The following is a 20,989-nucleotide window of genomic DNA, read 5'->3' on the forward strand; positions in this document are numbered from 1 at the left end:
TTCCTGTCTTTTAGCCAGTTTGTAATCCACGAAAGGACATTGCCACCTATCCCATGACTTTTTACTTTTCCTAGAAGCCTCTCATGAGGAACTTTGTCAAACGCCTTCTGAAAATCCAAATACACTACATCTACCGGTTCACCTTTATCCACATGTTTATTAACTCCTTCAAAAAAGTGAATTAGAAAAGCCATGCTGACTTTGTTCCATTAAACCATGTCTTTCTATTTGTTCTGTGATTTTGATATTTAGAACACTTTCCACTACTTTATGAACATAAGAACATAAGAAATTGCCATGCTGGGTCAGACCAAGGGTCCATTAAGCCCAGCATCCTGTTTCCAACAGATGCCAAACCAGGCCACAAGAACCTGGCAATTACCCAAACACTAAGAAGATCCCATGACACTGATGCAATTAATATCAGTGGCTACTCCCTAAGTAAATTTGATTAATAGCAGTTAATGGACTTCTCCAAGAACTTATCCAAACCTTTTTTGAACCCAGCTACACTAACTGCACTAACCACATCCTCTGGCAACAAATTCCAGAGCTTAATTGTGCATTGAGTGAAAAAGAATTTTCTCCGATTAGTCTTAAATGTGCTACTTGCTAACTTCATAGAATGCCCCCTAGTCCTTCTATTATTCGAAAGTGTAAATAACCAATTCACATCTACTTGTTCAAGACCTCTCATGATCTTAAAGACCTCTATCATATCCCCCCTCAACCGTCTCTTCTCCAGGCTGAACAGCCCTAACCTCTTCAGCCTTTCCTCATAGGGGAGCTGTTTCCATCCCTTTTATCATTTTGGTTGCCCTTCTCTGTACCTTCTCCATCGCAATTATATCTTTTTTGAGATGCGGCGACCAGAATTGTACACAGTATTCCAGGTGCGGTCTCACCATGCAGCGATACAGAGGCATTATGACATTTTCCGTTTTATTAACCATTCCCTTTTTCCTGGCACTGAAGTCAGGCTAACTGGTCTGTAGTTTCCCAGATCACCCTGAAGCCCTTTTAAATATTGAGGTTGCATTAGCCACCCTCCAGTCTTCAGGTACAATGAATAACATCATCAAATGGAGCACGATGCAGAAAACCTATGTCAAAATTTCTAGAAACTTTGACTTGGCACACTGAGCATGCCCAGCATGCCCTATACCTCGAGTCCACGCGGGGTCCCTCTTCAGTTTCGTAACACAGAATTATGATAAAAATAAAACAAAAAAAAAAAAGGAGAAACCCAACTCCGCGGGGTGGCAGGTGGGTTTTGTGAGGACTAATATTCTGCTGTCCTTGGAAAACACCTATTTCAGGTAAGCAACTCTGCTTTCTCTTAGGATAAGCAGGATGGAAGTCCTCACATATGGAAGAATCCCTAGCTATAGGCTGTTCCCAAACACAAAAGGGAACCAATAGACACCTAACCAGGTGCCAATGGGCACAACAACAATGGTGCTGTTGGTAACAGAGGGTGAGACAACCTGAACCCAAACAACAGGCCCTAGGCAGGGAGAGTTGTGTTCTACACCTCCAACAGGTTCCTGAGGACAGACTGGCCAAACCTACTAATGCATCGGCCATCCCTATCCAGACAGTAATGGGATGTGAATGTGTGGAGAGAATTCCATGTCGCAGCCTTGCAGATCACCACCACAGGAACTGCTTGCAACTGGGCCACCAGCGTTGCCATGGCTCTGACAGAATGAGCTTAGACATGACCCTCAAGATGCAGTCCCACCTGGGCATAACAGAAGGAGATGCAATCTGCTAGCCAAGTGTTTAGTGTCTGTTTGGCAATGGCAAAGCCCAACCTATTCTTATCAAAAGAAATAAAAAGGTGGGTGGACTGTCAATGAGCTTCTGTCTGCTCCAGATGAAAGGCTAAGGTTCACTTACAGTCCAAACTGTGCAGTGCTCATTTGCCTTGGTGCACAAGAAAGTTGGCCGGACGATAGATTGGTTAAGATGGAAATCTGTCACCAACCCTAGGCACAGTGGCTTAAAAGGAGCTTTAATCAGCTGAGCTAGTACCATGTTGAGGTCCCAAGATACAGCAGGAGGCCTTAGGGGAGGCTTCAACTGAAGCAGGCCTCACATAAAATGTACAAATGTAGGCTGTACAAAAATGGGCATTCCATCTACACCATGGTGGTATGCGCCAACTGCACTCAGATGGACCCTAACGGAGATGGTTTTCAAGCCAGTAGATAGGTGCAGAAGGTAATCAAGCAGTTTTTTTGTGAGGTAGGAGAATGGATCTAGGGCCTTCTGTTCACACCACATGGAAAACCTCCTCCACTTCAGTCCATAGCACCTTCTAATGGAAGGCTTTGTGGAAGCCACCAGGACTCAAGACACAATCTCTGAGAGATTGAGTGATTGCAGGATTAACCTCTCAATATCCAGGCTGTAAGCGACAGGGCCTGGAGGTTAGAATGCCACAACCTCCCCCGATTCTGCATGATGTGATCTGGGGGAAGTCCCCAACTGATCAGTCTCTGGATATAACTCCTGTAGGAGTGGAAACCAGACCTGTCTCGGCTAACGAGGGGTTATGAGGATCATAGCCCCTTTGTCCTCGCAAAGTTTCAAGACAGTCTTCGCCAGCAAAGGAATTGAGGATATGTGTACAGAAGACCCTTGCCCCACTGACGGCCAGGAAATCCGAGGCTGGTTTGCCGTCCATCCTGTACAGGGAGCAGAACCAAGTTACCTTCCTGTTCCAGGGAACACAAACAGATCTATGTCTGGACTCCCCCGGAGGCAGAAAAATCCGATTCACCACCTCCTGGATCAAGGACCATTCATGGGGTCTGAAAGCACGACTCAGTCTGTCTGTCACCACATTTTCCGTACCTGCCAGATACGTTGCCCTGAGTATCATCCCATGGGACAGGACCCATGACCAAATCTGGACCACTTCTTGACATAGAAGGTACGATCCCATACCTACCTGCTTGTTGACATACCACATCGCTACCTGGTTCTCTGTTTGGATCAGGACAACTTTGTTGAACAGCCGATCTCTGAAAGCCCATAGCTTATACCTGATCGCATACCAGGAAGTTGATGTGGCAACAGCTTTCCTGAGTGGACCAGAGGCCCTGGGTGTGGAGCACCTCTACATGAGCTCCTCAGCCCAAGGTGGATGCATCCATAGTCAGGACAATTTGTGTACGAGGATCCTGGAAAGAGATCCCCCATGCCAGAATGGAGTACCCGCCATCAGGAGAAAGAGTTCCGGAGAGATGGATTGATTTGGATGCAAGTCTGTAGGCTCTGCGTGGCATGGTGCTACTGCAACCTTAGGGTTCATTGGGCTCTGCACATGTGTAAGCATGCCAAGAGAGTGATATGTGGTCCAACAACTTCAACATGTGCCATCTGACACCTGCTGGCTCCCCTGGATCTCTGCTACAATGGAAGCCAGGATGGTGGCCCATGAATTGGGCAGGAAAGCTTTTGCCTGAGTCTTGTCTAGCAGGGCTCCTAGTAACTCCAACACCTGGATGGTCAAGCTCATGGACCAAATGGCCCCTGCCTGAGATGTGCTCCTGACCAGCCAATCGTCCAGCTAGGGGAAGATATGTACTTCCAGCCTGTGGAGGTGCACCGCCACTACGGCCAGACATTTTGTGAAGACACATTTATTTATTTATTTGTTTATCGAATTTTATATACTGTCATTCGGTTTCACCATCATAATGGTTTACAAGTTTCGATTTGAGCAGAACATTATTATGAAGTAGTACAGAGGTCATAGTAAAAGTAAGATAACATTTAAGGTTGGAGGGGTACATTATTAAGAAGGTTGGAGGGAACATTATTGTGAAGTAATACAGAGGTCACAGTAAAAATAAGATAACATTCAGGTTGGAGGGGTACAGTTATGGTCAGATTTGATAAGAGTAAGTAAAAAAGGTATCATGTGAGTATAGTGAGGTCCATTCAGGAGGTATGTTGTGAGGCGGGTGTATGTTTCTCATTGTGTGTCCTGGTAGGCTTTGGTGAACAGCCAGGTTTTCACATGGGGCCGACGCTGGCCTGAACAGCAACACTCTGAAAGGGAAGTGCTGTTTCCCCAACACAAAACAGATATATTTCCTATGACCTGGGTGTACGCGTCCTTTAGATTGAAGAAGCATAGCCAGTCCCCGCTTTGCAGAAGGGGGATCAAGGTGCCCATGAACATAAGAACAATCTTGAACTTTTCCTTTTTTAGAAACTTGCTCAAAGGCCTTAGGTCTAGGATGGGATGGAATCCTCCTATTCTCTTTGGAATCAGGAAATATCTAGAGTAGAATCCCCGCCCTCTCTGCCTTGGTGGAACAGGCTCAGCTGCCCTGGCTGTTAAAAGGGCGGAGAGCTCCACAAGCAGTACTTCCTGATGCACTACCGGCCCCCAAAACGGGCATGGAGAGCGATTTGGCAGGACACCCAATATGTTTAATTGGTATCCTTAACGGATGATGGACAGAACCCACTGGTCTGTGGGTATACTGGGCCACTGATTCACAAAGAACCGCAGCCTACCCCCGACTGGTACAGGCAAACTGGCTTATGCTCCCTCCGATTAGTCAAAATTCCATCCTGGGAGTTGTCCAATGTGCTGGCTGGGGATTGGGAGCTCTCTGCTGCCTGGGGTGGCCTCTGAGCTCACATGCTGCTGAAAGGAGCGAAGTGGTGGATAGTACCTCCTCTGGCGATAGAAAGACTTCCCTCTGCCCATGCCTCGCCGACCTCCTGGATGAGGAGGACAGGTCCGGAGTGCCAGTGGAGAGCTGTTGGAGGGTCTCATGGTGGACCCACAACTGGGCCACCGTGTCCCTCACCCTATCTCCAAAGAGATTCTCCCCAATACATGGCACACCAGTGAGCCATTCCTGAACCTCTGGACTAAGATCTGAAGCTTCCAGCAATGCCATTCTGCGGGTACCGATTCCCAATGTAGAGGTCTTCACTGCAGTTTCAAAAACATTGTGGGTCACCCAGACCTTGTGTTTTCCACACTCCAGGCCCTTCTGCACCAGCAACAGGAGGGAGTCCTGCTGCTGTTGAGGCAGCTGCTCAGCTGTCTCCTGCACCTGCTTCCAGAGATCCCACAAGTACTGGTTTGTGTAGAGCTGGTTGGAGGCAATGCAGGCAATAAACATGGCTGCCTCAAGCACTTTCTTCCCAAGAGCATCAAATGCCCTGTGGACCTTCCCTGGGGGCACCAAGGAATGAGTCTGAGAGTTCTTGATCCTCTTGAGGGTGGATTCTTCGACCATTGATTAGTGGGGGAGCTGATACTTATCGAATCTGATAGCCTTCTGGACAAAGAAGAACCTGTCTGCCTTCCTGTTAATGGGAGGTACTGTGAGGAGGTATCCATATTCTCAACAGCAACTCCTTAAGGATATCATGCTGCACTGGGTCTGCCACGATTTCCTTAGGAGGCTCCACAGACTGGAGGATCTGCAGCATCTTGTGTCTGGCATCTTCCTGCAATAACACCTGAAACAGAATGGCTTCCGCCACTACCCGCACAAAACCTGGGAAGGACAAAACCTCCAGCGGGGACCTTCTTCACTCTTCTGGAGGAGACAGTTCTGAGTGAAGACCCTCTGAGCCCTTAGAGGAGGGCTCCGTAGTATCATCCCCCGAGGGGTCATAGGGACCCTCATCCTCACTGTAATCAACAAGGGATGGGGCCCTGGGTGCTCAGCCTTCATCCAGAGGTGCAGTCACTGGCAAACCCGGTGCAAGCCCTGGCAAAGCTGGATGAGGAGCAGCAGGTCGTGGTATCTCTGCCGGCCTAGGCGGAGCTTCCTCCTCGGAGAAACTGGGAATGACCACCATAGGTTGGGGAAGAAGCATTGGTGCCCCACTGGGCATTGATGGCCTCCCAGGAACCAACACCAGGTGGGCCGGTAACACCCGATGAGCACATTGTGCTGTTTCAGCAGCAGTTCCAAAGTGAACAGAAGCCCACCAGCTGGACGCGTTGCTCCAGCTCCTCCTCAAAAGTTGCTGAAGCCACACTGACTGCGAGGAAGAAGGGGTGGCCAAATCTTCCTCGCATCCCTGACGAGGATCGTCAACTAGCACCACGACTGGTGGAGACCATTGCAGACCCAGGCATTGTTGGAAGATGGGCGCATCTCGCTGTGAGGTCACTTTGGGGAATCACGGCATGAGCCGGCGCATCCCCATGCCCAGCACCGAGCATCGGCAGCGACTGATGCTGATGCTTCCTCAGCTTCCCTCGGTGCTTGGCCCGATCTTTATCTGGTGACAAGTCAAAAATGAAGAACTTGACTTCCTTGACTTGGAGAAGACTGAGCGTGGCCAGTTTCCGGTGCCCCTATCCACTGGTGGTATCAGAAGAACCAACGGTCCTGCCAATGTATAAGGCGTAGTGCCCATTGGTGTGGATCCAAGGTCTAGTAATACCGATGCCGCCGATGCTGAAGTCAATGGCTGGGACGAAACCAAAGAAAACACCAGAAAATGCCAAGAAACCTATGTAAGGAGGCTATGGGAGGGACCGAGAGGGACCCAGCATCAATAGAAAGCTTAGAAAACCCCAAGAAAATCGGGGAAAAAAGTTTTCCACATCTTTTAAAGAAGAAATTAAGAGCTCACTCACAACATGATGTGAAAAATCCATGGAAAAAAACAGACTGAAGAGGGACCCCACATGGAAGCATTGGTATAGGGAATACGGGACAGTATGCCAAGTCAAAGTTCTAGAAACTCTGACAGAAGTTTTCCGTGCCAGGCTCCATCGGATGCTGTCACCCATGTGTGAAGACTACCATCCTGTTCTTGGAGAAACTGTCAAAGTGTTCTGGGCTCAGGCCGCGCACACACACACACACACACATACACACACACACACACAGGCTCTGCATGTACTCCCAAAGGCCTACCTTGGGGCTTATTCTCAGGAACAAGGGAAATCCAAGGAGCTTCTATACCTCAGGACTTCTCCAACATACAAACATGCACACATAAGAACATAAGAAAATGCCATACTGGGTCAGGCCAAGGGTCCATCAAGCCCAGCATCCTGTTTCCAACAGTGGCCAATCCAGGCCATAAGAACCTGGCAAGTACCCAAAAACTAAGTCTATTCCATGTTACCATTGCTAATGGCAGTAGCTATTCTCTTAGGGGTAGATTTTCAAACCGCGCGATTTGGCGTACTTTTGCTGGCGCATCAGGCGCCAGCAAAAGTACGCGGGATTTTAGTAGATACACGCGTAGCCGCGCATATCCGCTAAAATCCTGGATCGGCGCGCGCAAGGCTATCAATTCCGTATAGCCGGCGCGCGCCGAACCGCGCAGCCTACCCCCGTTCCCTCCGAGGCCGCTCCGAAATCGGAGCGGCCTCGGAGGGAACTTTCTTTTGCCCTCCCCCCACCCTCCCCTCCCTTCCCCTACCTAACCCCCCCGCCCGGCCCCTGTCTAAACCCCCCCCTTACCTTTGTCGGGGGATTTACGCCTCCCGGAGGGAGACGTAAATCCCCGCGTGCCGGGACGCGACCTGGGGGCGGGTCCGGAGGGCACGGCCACGCCCCGGACCGCTCCCGACAAGCCCCGAAAACGCCGTGCGGTTCGGGCCCGCCCCCGACACGCCCCCCTCAGAAACCCCGGGACTTACGCGAGTCCCGGGGCTCTGCGCGTGCCGGTAGGCCTATGTAAAATAGGCTCACCGGCGAGCAGGGCTCTTAAAATCCGCCCCTAAGTGAACTTAATAGCAGGTAATGGACTTCTCCTCCAAGAACTTATCCAATCCTTTTTTAAACACAGCTATACTAACTGTACTAACCACATCCTCTGGCAACAAATTCCAGAGTTTAACTGTGCGTTGAGTAAAAAAGAACTTTCTCCGATTAGTTTTAAATGTGCCCCATGCTAACTTCATGGAGTGCCCTCTAGTCTTTCTACTATCCGAAAGAGTAAATAACCGATTCACATCAACCCGTTCAAGACCTCTCATGATTTTAAACATCTCTATCATATCCCCCCTCAGCCGTCTCTTCTCCAAGCTGAAAAGTCCTAACCTCTTTAGTCTTTCCTCATAGGGGAGCTGTTCCATTCCCCTTATCATTTTGGTAGCCCTTCTCTGTACCTTCTCTATTGCAATTATATCTTTTTTGAGATGCGGCGACCAGAATTGTTCACAGTATTCAAGGTGCGGTCTCACCATGGAGCGATACAGAGGCATTATGACATTTTCCGTTTTATTCACCATTCCCTTCTAATAATTCCCAACATTCTGTTTGCTTTTTTGACTGCCGCAGCACACTGAACTGACGATTTCAATGTGTTATCCACTATGACGCCTAGATCTCTTTCTTGGGTTGTAGCACCTATTATGGAACCCAACATTGTGTAATTATAGCATGGGTTATTTTTCCCTATATGCATCACCTTGCACTTATCCACATTAAATTTCATCTGCCATTTGGATGCCCAATTTTCCAGTCTCACAAGGTCTTCCTGCAATTTATCACATACACTGAGTCAGTACACCAGGATCCAGATATTGATGTAAGTTTATTTGAGGACTTCCTAGGCAAAAAGATAGTAACACAAAAGATGAATAACAGCAAGCACCAGAGGTTGATTGCAAGCCAATAATAATAACACTTAGAAAAGTATTAAAAGATACATATAAAGATAGCAAAATTTTCATTTATAATGAAAGTTGAAATGGGCCCAAGCAATCTGAATATCTTCAAAAGATATCTGGGCAACTGGTGATTATTATCTGTCTAAATTACTTTTGAATTTTGATCTCTTAGCATTTTTTTGTATAAACATCTGCATAGCCCTTAGAAGCAATAATAACCATAGTTCCCAGAGACATCTAAAAAGAATATCTAATTATAACAGCATTTGCAGCAGGAGTCAAAAACATCTTTCTTCTCCATGACCTTTTTTTACCTGCCATATCTTTTATTAACTGAGGTTGGCTAAGTGTGGCAAGAAATAAGACAAACCTCCATTACACAAGGCTTAAAGCAGCCACCAGCAGAGAAGCTGGAGACTGGCACAGTGGCAGGGTTGGACAGAGGTGGGAGGCAATAGTGAGGGCAGAGTTGAGGTGGGAGAGATGGAAGGGAGCTGGTGTTGGTTTGGTCATGGGAATTTATGTGCTCATCTATCCAGAGAGGAAGAATCTCAGCAGGTCAGACCAGCTGGGTGTCACCATTTCTCCTGAGTCTCTATGTTACTGTACTGTTGATCAAACCTGGCTATAAACTGCATTACCTGGGGGCCAATAGGTACAGGACAGAGGTTACAGTGGCTCTGCAGAAACCAGATCTCCTCCTGGCCCAGATTCAATAATGAATTTCATTTAGTCAGGCTCATTTGTCCAAATTCTTTTAGTAATAGCACTCAGCCTCCCAGTGTGACCTCATTTGATTTTTTATTAACCTGCAAATAAAGGTCATCAAAGGACTTCTAGATGAGACCAACATAGACCTGTCCCCCTCCACCTGAGAGACAGGAACACCCCCCTCACTTCTACCCCTGAAAGTGAGAAATTAGTGATACCCCCCTGACCTCTAACCCTGAGAGAGAGGAATCAGGAACACCCCCCTGACCTCTAACGCTGAGAGAGAGGAATCAGGGACACCCCCCTGACCTCTAACCCTGAGAGAGAGGAATCAGGGACACGCCCTCACCTCTAAGCCTGAGAGAGAGGAATCACGGACACCCCCCCTCACCTCTAACCCTGAGAGAGGAGAATCAGGGACACCCCCCTCACCTCTAACCCTGAGAGAGAGGAATCAGGGACACAACCTCACCTCTAACCCTGAGAGAGAGGAATCAGGGACACCCCCCTCACCTCTACCCCTGAGAGGGAGGAATCAGGGACACCCCCTCACCTCTAACCCTGAGAGAGAGGAATCAGGGACACAACCTCACCTCTACCCCTGAGAGAGAGGAATCAGGGACACCCCCCCTCACCTCTAACCCTGAGAGAGAGGAATCAGGGACACCCCCTCACCTCTACCCCTGAGAGAGAGGAATCAGGGACACCCCCTCACTCTACCCCTGAGAGAGAGGAATCAGGGACACCCCCTCACCTCTAACCCTGAGAGAAAGGAATCAGGGACACCCACCTCACCTCTAAGCCTGAGAGAGAGGAATCAGGGACACCCCCTCACCTCTACCCCTGAGAGAGAGGAATCAGGGACACCCCCTCACCTCTAAGCCTGAGAGAGAGGAATCAGGGACACCCCCTCACCTCTAACACTGAGAGAGAGAGATCAGGGATCCCCCCTCACCTCTAACCCTGAGAGAGAGGAATCAGGGACACCCCCCTCACCTCTAACCCTGAGAGAGAGGAATCAGGGACACCCCCTCACCTCTAACCCTGAGAGAGAGGAATCAGGGACACCCCCTCACCTCTAACCCTGAGAGAGAGGAATCAGGGACACCCCCTCACCTCTACCCCTGAGAGAGAGGAATCAGGGACACCCCCTCACCTCTAAGCCTGAGAGAGAGGAATCAGGGACACCCCCCTCACCTCTAACCCTGAGAGAGAAGAATCAGGGACTCCCCCTCACCTCTAACCCTGAGAGAGAGGAATCAGGGACACCCCCTCACCTCTAAGCCTGAGAGAGAGGAATCAGGGACACCCCCTCACCTCTAAGCCTGAGAGAGAGGAATCAGGGACTCCCCCTCACCTCTAACCCTGAGAGAGAGGAATCAGGGACATCCCCCCTCACCTCTAAGCCTGAGAGAGAGGAATCAGGAACACCCCATCACCTCTATGCCTGAGAGAGAGGAATCAGGAATACCCCCCTCACCTCTAACCCTGAGAGAGAGGAATCAGGGACACCCCCCTCACCCTCTAACCCTGAGAGAGAGGAATCAGGGACACCCCCCTCACCTCTAACCCTGAGAGAGAGAGAGATCAGGGAATCCCCCCTCACCTCTAACCCTGAGAGAGAGGAATCAAGGACACCCCCTCACCTCTAACCCTGAGAGAGAGAGAGATCAGGGAATCCCCCCTCACCTCTAACCCTGAGAGAGAGGAATCAGGGACACCCCCCTCACCTCTAACCCTGAGAGAGAGGAATCAGGGACACCCCCCTCACCTCTAACCCTGAGAGAGAGGAATCAGGGACACCCCCCTCACCTCTACCCCTCAGAGGGAGGAATCAGGGACATCCCCTCACCTCTAACCCTGAGGGAGAAGAATCAGGGACACCCCCCTCACCTCTAAGCCTGAGAGAGAGGAATCAGGGACACCCCCCTCACCTCTAAGCCTGAGAGAGAGGAATCAGGGACACCCCCTCACCTCTAACCCTGAGAGAGAGGAATCAGGGACACCCCCCTCACCTCTAAGCCTGAGAGAGAGGAATCAGGGACACCCCCCTCACCTCTAAGCCTGAGAGAGAGGAATCAGGGACACCCCCTCACCTCTACCCCTGAGAGAGAGGAATCAGGGACACCTCCTCACCTCTACCCCTGAGAGAGGAGAATCAGGGACACCCCCCTCACCTCTAAGCCTGAGAGAGAGGAATCAGGGACACCCCCCTCACCTCTACCCCTGAGAGAGGGGATCAGAGACACCCCCTCACCTCTAATCCTGAAAGAGAGGAATCAGGGACACCCCCCTCACCTCTACCCCTGAGAGAGAGGAATCAGTGACACCCCCCTCACCTCTAACCCTGAGAGAGAGGAATCAGGGACACCCCCCTCACCTCTAACCCTGAGAGAGAGGAATCAGGACACCCCCTCACCTCTAACCCTGAGAGAGAGGAATCAGGGACAGCCCCTCACCTCTACCCCTGAGAGAGGGGATCAGAGACACCCCCTCACCTCTAATCCTGAAAGAGAGGAATCAGGGACACCCCCTCACCTCTACCCATGAGAGAGGGGATCAGGGACACCCCCTCACCTCTATCCCTGAGAGTCAGGAATAAGGGACACCCCCTCACCTCTAACCCTGAGAGAGGAGAATCAGGGACATCCCCCTCACCTCTAACCCTGAGAGACAGGAATCAGGGACACCCCCTCACCTCTAACCCCGAGAGAGAGGAATCAGGGAGAGCCCCTTACTTCTCCCCAGAGACATTACACTAATATCAGTGTTGCATATTGACAGAGTACCCTCAGGCCGCACATCTCTACGCATTGAATAAACTGTAACAATGTTAATAGCCTTTTGGATAGAATCCAAATAAGGGATCTGAGCCATGAGCTAAGGACAGTCTCTGCATGGCCTTTTGCTGAGATTCATAGCATGTACAATATGGAGATATAATGCCTTGCAATCCAACGCTGGATGTTTGATCCTCCCACTTTGATAATAGTCAGGACAATTAAAACCTCATTGAGAAAAGCTAAGTCACATGGCATAAAGGAGGATTAATGCTAGAAATGCCCAGGAGCTTCTGGTTCTGATCTGGATGCACAAGTTTAATCATTAGAAAACTGACATTTCCTGTCACTTGTTGAATTCCCTTGACATTACCTGTGTACTCTCACACTACAGTCCGGGAGTTCCTGACTCAGGAGCTCCTTGGGATGGTTACAGATTTGTTCACTTCCAAAACCTCTTCTGGTGACTTAATTATTCCAATTTATAAGTAACATCTAAATATGAATCACAAACAGTTACTCCTTACCTGGTCGGAAGATGGAAGCTTGTCATGTTCTGATTGAGCAAGGATGGAATGCAAGCACATACTCACCCCCCCCCCCCCCAAACACACACACACACACACATACCCCTACAAACACCCCTACACACAGGGTCCACAGCACTCAGGTCAGAGGGACAGGAAAGTGTCAAAGGACCTTTAAGCCACTCCACATCATCTTATAATTTCTTCCCAGTGGACAATGGCCAAGGAAAGATTCAAAACCAGCAGGTCAACACCAATGGCTCATCCTCTTCATTCTGAATTATTTGGATGGTACTAGCTCAATAGTTTTACTTACATCACTTATTAGTTAAAATCACAGTAAGCCCTACAGTTTATTCTTATTTCTCTTTTAATTATAAGAATATTATAGTGTTTAAAATGCATGAAATTATTTCTTCTTAAATCATCCTTCCAATATGAATGTAGATAAAATGGGGGTGCTACAGTGCTGAGTATCATCAGAATCTGCACCCTTCATGCACCAATCGTGCTGATACCGGTGATGCATGATTACAGCATGGACAGCTGTAGCAGACATTGAAAGATAAGAGGTCTGGATTCAATTCTTTTTAATATGTGGAAACCAAGGGATGCATCTCTGGAATCCAGAATTAGGAATTCCATCTCTGCTATCAAAGGGAGAAAAGTAAAGAAAACCCAGTGTATTAGGGAGACATCCAGGCCTGTACCCCAGAAAACCCGGGGAATCTCTCATCAGATGTACATCATGTCTCAGAGAAATCAGAGTCCCGACAGCCGTCTCCAGGATTCTTTGAGGCTGTGATACCTCGTTGTAGCAGACAGTAGGAGAATTATCCAAAGAGGATCTTGTGCTTGAATCTTACAGACTCCACAGCTTCCATCTTCTCCCAGGTATCAGCATAAAACACTTCTACAAATGAGATTCATCCTTGCTCTGAGCTGAAGAGCAGCAAGCGCTGAATGCAGAGGGGACAGAGTGTATGGATCAGAATTTGCTCTGGGAATGTGGGACAGGAAACATCTACCTTCAATAAGAACATCCTGGGTAGATCCTGAGTCTCCCCTCTGGCTCTGTCATGCATTTCGAAACTTTTAAAGAGAGTAGTGAGGAGGTCAAGAGGGACAGATGCCTACACCCCACGGCGCACTGGATTTGGGGGAAATGAAGATGAGCCTCCCTCCTATAAAGCAGGAGAGCTGGCACTTCCGCTCTGGTGATCATGTGTGGCAGATACTGCCAGGGGTCTGGGGACACCATGGACTGCCAGTGGGGACACAGGGTCTGGATGAGTTCTTTGTCCCAGACCTCTGATTAGGTTGTACAGAATGAAGATGAGAGTAATTATTCTCCCAAATTGTCTTATGACTCATTTGAGATGGAAAGGCCATTAACCCAAACTGCTGACCTCACCCCTGCCCTATGAGGAAATACTCCTGGAACAAGTCACAGCTGGAATGTGGGCCACCTCTGTAACTGGGCTCCCAGGCTGTATAAAAGATCCTCACTGCCAGGGCTCTCTATTCCAGCTGACAGCTCTTCCTTCAGCTCCTCTCAGGTAAGTCCATCTTCTATTTTACGACTTTTTGTCCTCATAACTTTTGTTAAGACCCTGTGGAGTACCAGTCTCCATGTCACAATGAAGACTGGTACTCCACAGGCTCTTCTCTGCTGAGCTGCCTCCATATTAAAATTTCCTCTGACAGATATAGTTCCTAAAGTGCCTCAGTACTGTGCTATTTTCTGATATAAGATTGTGCTGTAGGAACAGAGCCTATCCTACCTTAGTTTAGTGGAAGCATGACCTGGTGGCCATGGGCATAACCAAGAGTTATCCTGCATGGATCAGTAGTTAAAACGCTAACAGTAGTGGTATGGCTCCAAGGAGCCTCCCTAGAAAGCAATCAGGGATCCGGCACAGAGCTGCGATTACAACCCTAACAGAAGTGGTATGACTGCTTCGAGCTTCCATGGATAATTAACTACATTTACAACTCAAAACTTCAATAAGCATGGGAAGAATTGGACAATGGCTTTGTTAATTCTGGGAGCTGTGTGGATTACAAAACTTGGTAACAAGGCATGCAGGGGGACCTAATATTAGATTTAGTGTTGATCTTGTAAGAGGAAGATGATGACAAGGCCTGAAATGGCCTAAAGTGGAGGACTGAGGGGATTCTGGGTACACTTGGGACTGATATGGAGGGTCCTGGTAGGAAAGGGATTGAAAGCTCAGGTAAAGGACACGAGGTGCTGGGGAGCTGGTGTTGGGTTAAGTGTGGGAATTTATATTGCATTTACCCAAAGAGGAAAAACCGCAACTGGGCAGATTAGACAGGACAACTTAGTTTTGTTGTTTTTACTCTCCTTGCAATACCTTATGTGTCTCTCTGATGTATCTCCCCTCAGTTGGTGAATCTATAGCATTCCCATGTGATGACCTCTGAACCTTTTTATTTGTATGAGTTATCATAAAGTAAATGTTGACTGACTGGAAAAAGATTTGAGCTCTCTAGTTGGAAAACTGTGAAATAAACTATGATGATGATCTGCCTCACTACTGTTCTATTCCCTGGTATAAGGCTCTCCTGTGTCTACAAGGCCTGTCTGCCTCATCATTATATTATACCCTAATATAAGGCTGTGCTGTCCTGCCTCACTATTATGCTATTTCTTGATATTAGGCTGTGCTGGGTACACAGAACCTGTCCATTGGCAGAGGCTAAGTACAATCGCCTTTCAAACATAGTGCAGATTCTCATTCTCCTGTCCAATGAAACACAGAACCAGAACCAGGCCATCTCCAATCACTTTGTAATATTTTATTTTCCAATTTCAATGGTACGCAACCGCCCGCCCAGCCGTGCACGGGCCCCGGCACCGGGGCTGCCCGCCCACACATATGCGGGCGCCGGGCGGCCCGGGCCAAAGCGCAGGTGCCGGCAGGACGCGTCGGCGATAACTTGTCCTCGTCACATTCCTTTGTTTTCTTTCCTCCTCCCTCCATCCTTTCCCCTGTCCTCCTTCCATACCATCTTGATGCTCTGCAGTCATTCAGCAAGTTTTTAATGTTTCGAAGGATGGCAAGCATTGACTTGGTTTTTCCTACTAAATTAATTCAGGAATGAGCAAAGTCCCGTGAAACAGGGACACTAATCCTATATCCTTCCTTTCTTTCAATCTGCAGGTGAGAAACAGACAACAGAAAAATGTCCAACCACCAGAGTGCCAACTTTGCTCCTCTTCCAGGGAAACCCCAGGAGCAATCTAAGGAACAAAAACTAGTACAAGAAAAACCTAAAGAATCAGTTAAAGAACAAGCACCAGTGAAAACTCAGGAGCCAAAGGAACAAGCACCAGTGAAGACTCAGGAGACAAAACAAGTACAGCAACAACCAAAAGAACAAGCACCAGTGAAGGCTCAGGAGACAAAACAAGTACAACAACAACCAAAGGAACAAGCACCAGTGAAGACTCAAGAGACAAAACAGGTACAACAACAACAACCAAAGGAACAAGCACCAGTGAAGGCTCAGGAGACAAAACAGGTACAACAACAACAACCAAAGGAACAAGCACCAGTGAAGGCTCAGGAGACAAAACAAGTACAACAACAACAACCAAAGGAACAAGCACCAGTGAAGGCTCAGGAGACAAAACAAGTACAACAACAACAACCAAAGGAAGAAGCACCAGTGAAGGCTCAGGAGACAAAACAAGTACAACAACAACCAAAGGAACAAGCACCAGTGAAGGCTCAGGAGACAAAACAAGTTCAACAACAACAGCCAAAGGAACAAGCACCAGTGAAAGCTCAGGAGACAAAACAAGTTCAACAACAACAAACAAAGGAACAAGCACCAGTGAAGGCTCAGGAGACAAAACAAGTACAACAACTACCAAAGGAACAAGCACCAGTGAAGGCTCAGGAGACAAAACAAGTACAACAACAACAACCAAAGGAACAAGCACCAGTGAAGGCTCAGGAGACAAAACAAGTTCAACAACAACAGCCAAAGGAACAAGCACCAGTGAAGGCTCAGGAGACAAAACAAGTTCAACAACAACAACAACCAAAGGAACAAGCACCAGTGAAGGCTCAGGAGACAAAACAAGTACAACAACAACCAAAGGAACAAGCACCAGTGAAGGCTCAGGAGACAAAACAAGTACAACAACAACCAAAGGAACAAGCACCAGTGAAGGCTCAGGAGACAAAACAAGTTCAACAACAACAGCCAAAGGAACAAGCACCAGTGAAGGCTCAGGAGACAAAACAAGTTCAACAACAACAGCCAAAGGAACAAGCACCAGTGAAGGCTCAGGAGACAAAACAAGTACAGCAACAACAACCAAAGGAACAAGCACCTGTGAAGGCTCAGGAGACAAAACAAGTTCAACAACAACAGCCAAAGGAACAAGCACCAGTGAAGGCTCAGGAGACAAAACAAGTTCAACAACAACAGCCAAAGGAACAAGCACCAGTGAAGGCTCAGGAGACAAAACAAGTTCAACAACAACAGCCAAAGGAACAAGCACCAATGAAGGCTCAGGAGACAAAACAAGTACAACAACCAAAGGAACAAGCACCAGTGAAGGCTCAGGAGACAAAACAAGTACAACAACCAAAGGAACAAGCACCTGTGAAGGCTCAGGAGACAAAACAAGTACAACAACCAAAGGAACAAGCACCAGTGAAGGCTCAGGAGACAAAACAAGTACAACAACAACCAAAGGAACAAGCACCAGTGAAGGCTCAGGAGACAAAACAAGTACAACAACAACCAAAGGAACAAGCACCAGTGAAGGCTCAGGAGACAAAACAAGTACAACAACAACAACCAAAGGAACAAGCACCTGTGAAGGCTCAGGAGACAAAACAAGTACAACAACAACCAAAGGAACAAGCACCAGTGAAGGCCCAGGAGACAAAACAAGTACAACAACAACCAAAGGAACAAGCACCAGTGAAGGCTCAGGAGACAAAACAAGTACAACAACAACAACCAAAGGAACAAGCACCTGTGAAGGCTCAGGAGACAAAGCAAGTTCAACAACAACAGCCAAAGGAACAAGCACCAGTGAAGGCTCAGGAGACAAAACAAGTTCAACAACAACAGCCAAAGGAACAAGCACCAGTGAAGGCTCAGGGAGACAAAACAAGTTCAACAACAACAGCCAAAGGAACAAGCACCAGTGAAGGCTCAGGAGACAAAACAAGTTCAACAACAACAGCCAAAGGAACAAGCACCAGTGAAGGCTCAGGAGACAAAACAAGTTCAACAACAACAACCAAAGGAACAAGCACCAGTGAAGGCTCAGGAGACAAAACAAGTACAACAACCAAAGGAACAAGCACCTGTGAAGGCTCAGGAGACAAAACAAGTACAACAACAACCAAAGGAACAAGCACCAGTGAAGGCCCAGGAGACAAAACAAGAACAACAACAACCAAAGGAACAAGCACCAGTGAAGGCTCAGGAGACAAAACAAGTACAACAACAACAACCAAAGGAACAAGCACCTGTGAAGGCTCAGGAGACAAAACAAGTTCAACAACAACAGCCAAAGGAACAAGCACCAGTGAAGGCTCAGGAGACAAAACAAGTTCAACAAACACAGCCAAAGGAACAAGCACCAGTGAAGGCTCAGGAGACAAAACAAGTTCAACAACAACAGCCAAAGGAACAAGCACCAGTGAAGGCTCAGGAGACCAAAACAAGTTCAACAACAACAGCCAAAGGAACAAGCACCAGTGAAGGCTCAGGAGACAAAACAAGTTCAACAACAACAACCAAAGGAACAAGCACCAGTGAAGGCTCAGGAGACAAAACAAGTACAACAACCAAAGGAACAAGCACCAGTGAAGGCTCAGGAGACAAAAACAAGTACAACAACAAACCAAAGGAACAAGCACCAGTGAAGGCTCAGGAGACAAAACAAGTACAAACAACAACAACCAAAGGAACAAGCACCAGTGAAGGCTCAGGAGGACAAAACAAGTACAACAACAACCAAAGGAACAAGCACCCAGTGAAGGCTCAGGAGACAAAACAAGTACAACAACAACAACCAAAGGAACAAGCACCAGTGAAGGCTCAGGAGACAAAACAAGTACAACAACAACAACCAAAGGAACAAGCACCTGTGAAGGCTCAGGAGACAAAACAAGTACAACAACAACAACCAAAGGAAACAAGCACCTGTGAAGGCTCAGGAGACAAAACAAGTACAACAACAACCAAAGGAACAAGCACCAGTGAAGGCCCAGGAGACAAAACAAGTACAACAACAACCAAAGGAACAAGCACCAGTGAAGGCTCAGGAGACAAAACAAGTACAACAACAACCAAAGGAACAAGCACCAGTGAAGGCTCAGGAGACAAAACAAGTACAACAACCAAAGAGGAACAAGCACCAGTGAAGGCTCAGGAGACCAAAACAAGTACAACAACAAACCAAAGGAACAAGCACCAGTGAAGGCTCAGGAGACAAAACAAGTACAACAACAACAACCAAAGGAACAAGCACCAGTGAAGGCTCAGGAGACAAAACAAGTACAACAACCAAAGGAACAAGCACCAGTGAAGGCTCAGGAAACAAAACAAGTACAACAACAACCAAAGGAACAAGCACCAGTGAAGGCTCAGGAGACAAAACAAGTACAACAACCAAAGGAACAAGCACCAGTGAAGGCTCAGGAGACAAAACAAGTACAACAACAACAACCAAAGGAACAAGCACCAGTGAAGGCTCAGGAGACAAAACAAGTACAACAACAACAACCAAAAGAACAAGCACCCGTGAAGGCTCAGGAGACAAAACAAGTGCAAGAAAAACCAAAGGAACAAGCACCAGTGAAGACTCAAGAGACAAAACAAGTACAACAACCAAAGGAACAAGCACCAGTGAAAGCTCAAGAGACAAAACAAGTACAACAACAACCAAAGGAACAAGCACCAGTGAAGACTCAAGAGACAAAACAAGTACAACAACCAAAGGAACAAGCACCAGTGAAGACTCAAGAGACAAAACAAGTACAACAACAACCAAAGGAACAAGCGCCAGTGAAGGCTCAGGAGACAAAACAAGTACAACAACAACAACCAAAAGAACAAGCACCAGTGAAGGCTCAGGAGACAAAACAAGTACAACAACAACAACCAAAAGAACAAGCACCAGTGAAGACTCAGGAGACAAAACAAGTGCAACAACAACCAAAGGAACCAGCTAAAGAACCAGCATCAAAGAAGTCATTTTAGAGACCAAAACAGTAGAATAAAAACCAAAGGAACCAGCACCACCAAAGCCTCATTCAACCTGCAAGAAACCTGCTGCCTTTCCAGTGAAGTCAAAGAAACCATGTAAAGAACCACAATCAGTAGAAAAAGTCAATAGAAATATCTAAGGAAATGAAACCAACCCCAGAAAGTCCAAGGAGCCCCAGCCAGCCTCAGGATTATGTGGACTGTATCTCAGAAATCTTTCCGTTTGTGGTAACACAAATCCCCTCAAATGCACCCCTGCCCATTTCTTTACTTATTATTCTTACTAATGTCAGTAAAGCGTCTGACACTCCAGGCTGCTCCCAAGATCCCTCCCCAGCTTCCCACTCTACCTTCAGTGTCTGCATCATCACCTGCTCACCTCAGTCCTAGCAGGGCAGCTTGGGTGATGTCATCCTAGGATCAACCAATCCACAACAGTGAACTGTGAGCTCATGCATGCAAGTACTTCAGATCTGAGCAAATCTCAACAGCTCATTGAGAGGAGCTGAACATAGGTTGTGGAGAGGAAGGGAAAACCCAAAGCTTTCCTGTCTTTCCCCAGGCTCTCTTGTATGATTCACTGTTACATCAGGTCATTATTACTAAATGTACCCTGAGAACAAAGCTCACCTGCACTTCTGCTGCTTCTCCACGGCTGCATTTGCAATAAGCACAGAAAAGCACTTTATCACAAATACCTTGCATGCTGTGCTCATAGATATCCTATGCAATGTTGTTTAATTAATTCCAAATGTAACATCCCTGTGATGCAATGGCTGCTTCTGTTCCACCCTCAACTTCAGAGGAAAAATCCACTTTTGTAAATCATTAACAATAAAAATTGGAAAAGACATTTCGAGACTTGGTTTTCCCATATTTTTCTCTGTGATCTGCTGTCTGCATTGACTTTGTTCTGCTACTAACACAGAGGTTTCTTGTGAATTTGTTGTCTATATTTTGTAGAGAGGGAATTTTCCAACAGCACACACTGAACACGCAGACTTTACTGAGAAAATGGAAAGCAAACCCAGGCAACTGGCTGAGCATTGGCACACATTCACTGGCAGAAAGTT

At 47.5% G+C, this 20,989-nt stretch overlaps 1 protein-coding gene across 1 annotated transcript in view; it reads right to left on the reverse strand.

Moving 5' to 3' along the window:
- The window catches only part of S100A1 (S100 calcium binding protein A1), a 291,017-nt gene extending 270,255 nt beyond the window's left edge, over window positions 1-20,762 (reverse strand). Inside the window, exon 1 of the mRNA XM_029579407.1 lies at window positions 20,547-20,762. The gene's annotated coding sequence lies outside the window, so the exon portion shown is untranslated. The remainder of the gene's footprint in view (window positions 1-20,546) is intronic.
- Window positions 20,763-20,989: the final 227 nt, after the last annotated feature.

The sequence above is a fragment of the Rhinatrema bivittatum genome, chromosome 16 (assembly GCF_901001135.1).
Source record: "Rhinatrema bivittatum chromosome 16, aRhiBiv1.1, whole genome shotgun sequence".
In the NCBI taxonomy this organism is placed as follows: domain Eukaryota; kingdom Metazoa; phylum Chordata; class Amphibia; order Gymnophiona; family Rhinatrematidae; genus Rhinatrema; species Rhinatrema bivittatum.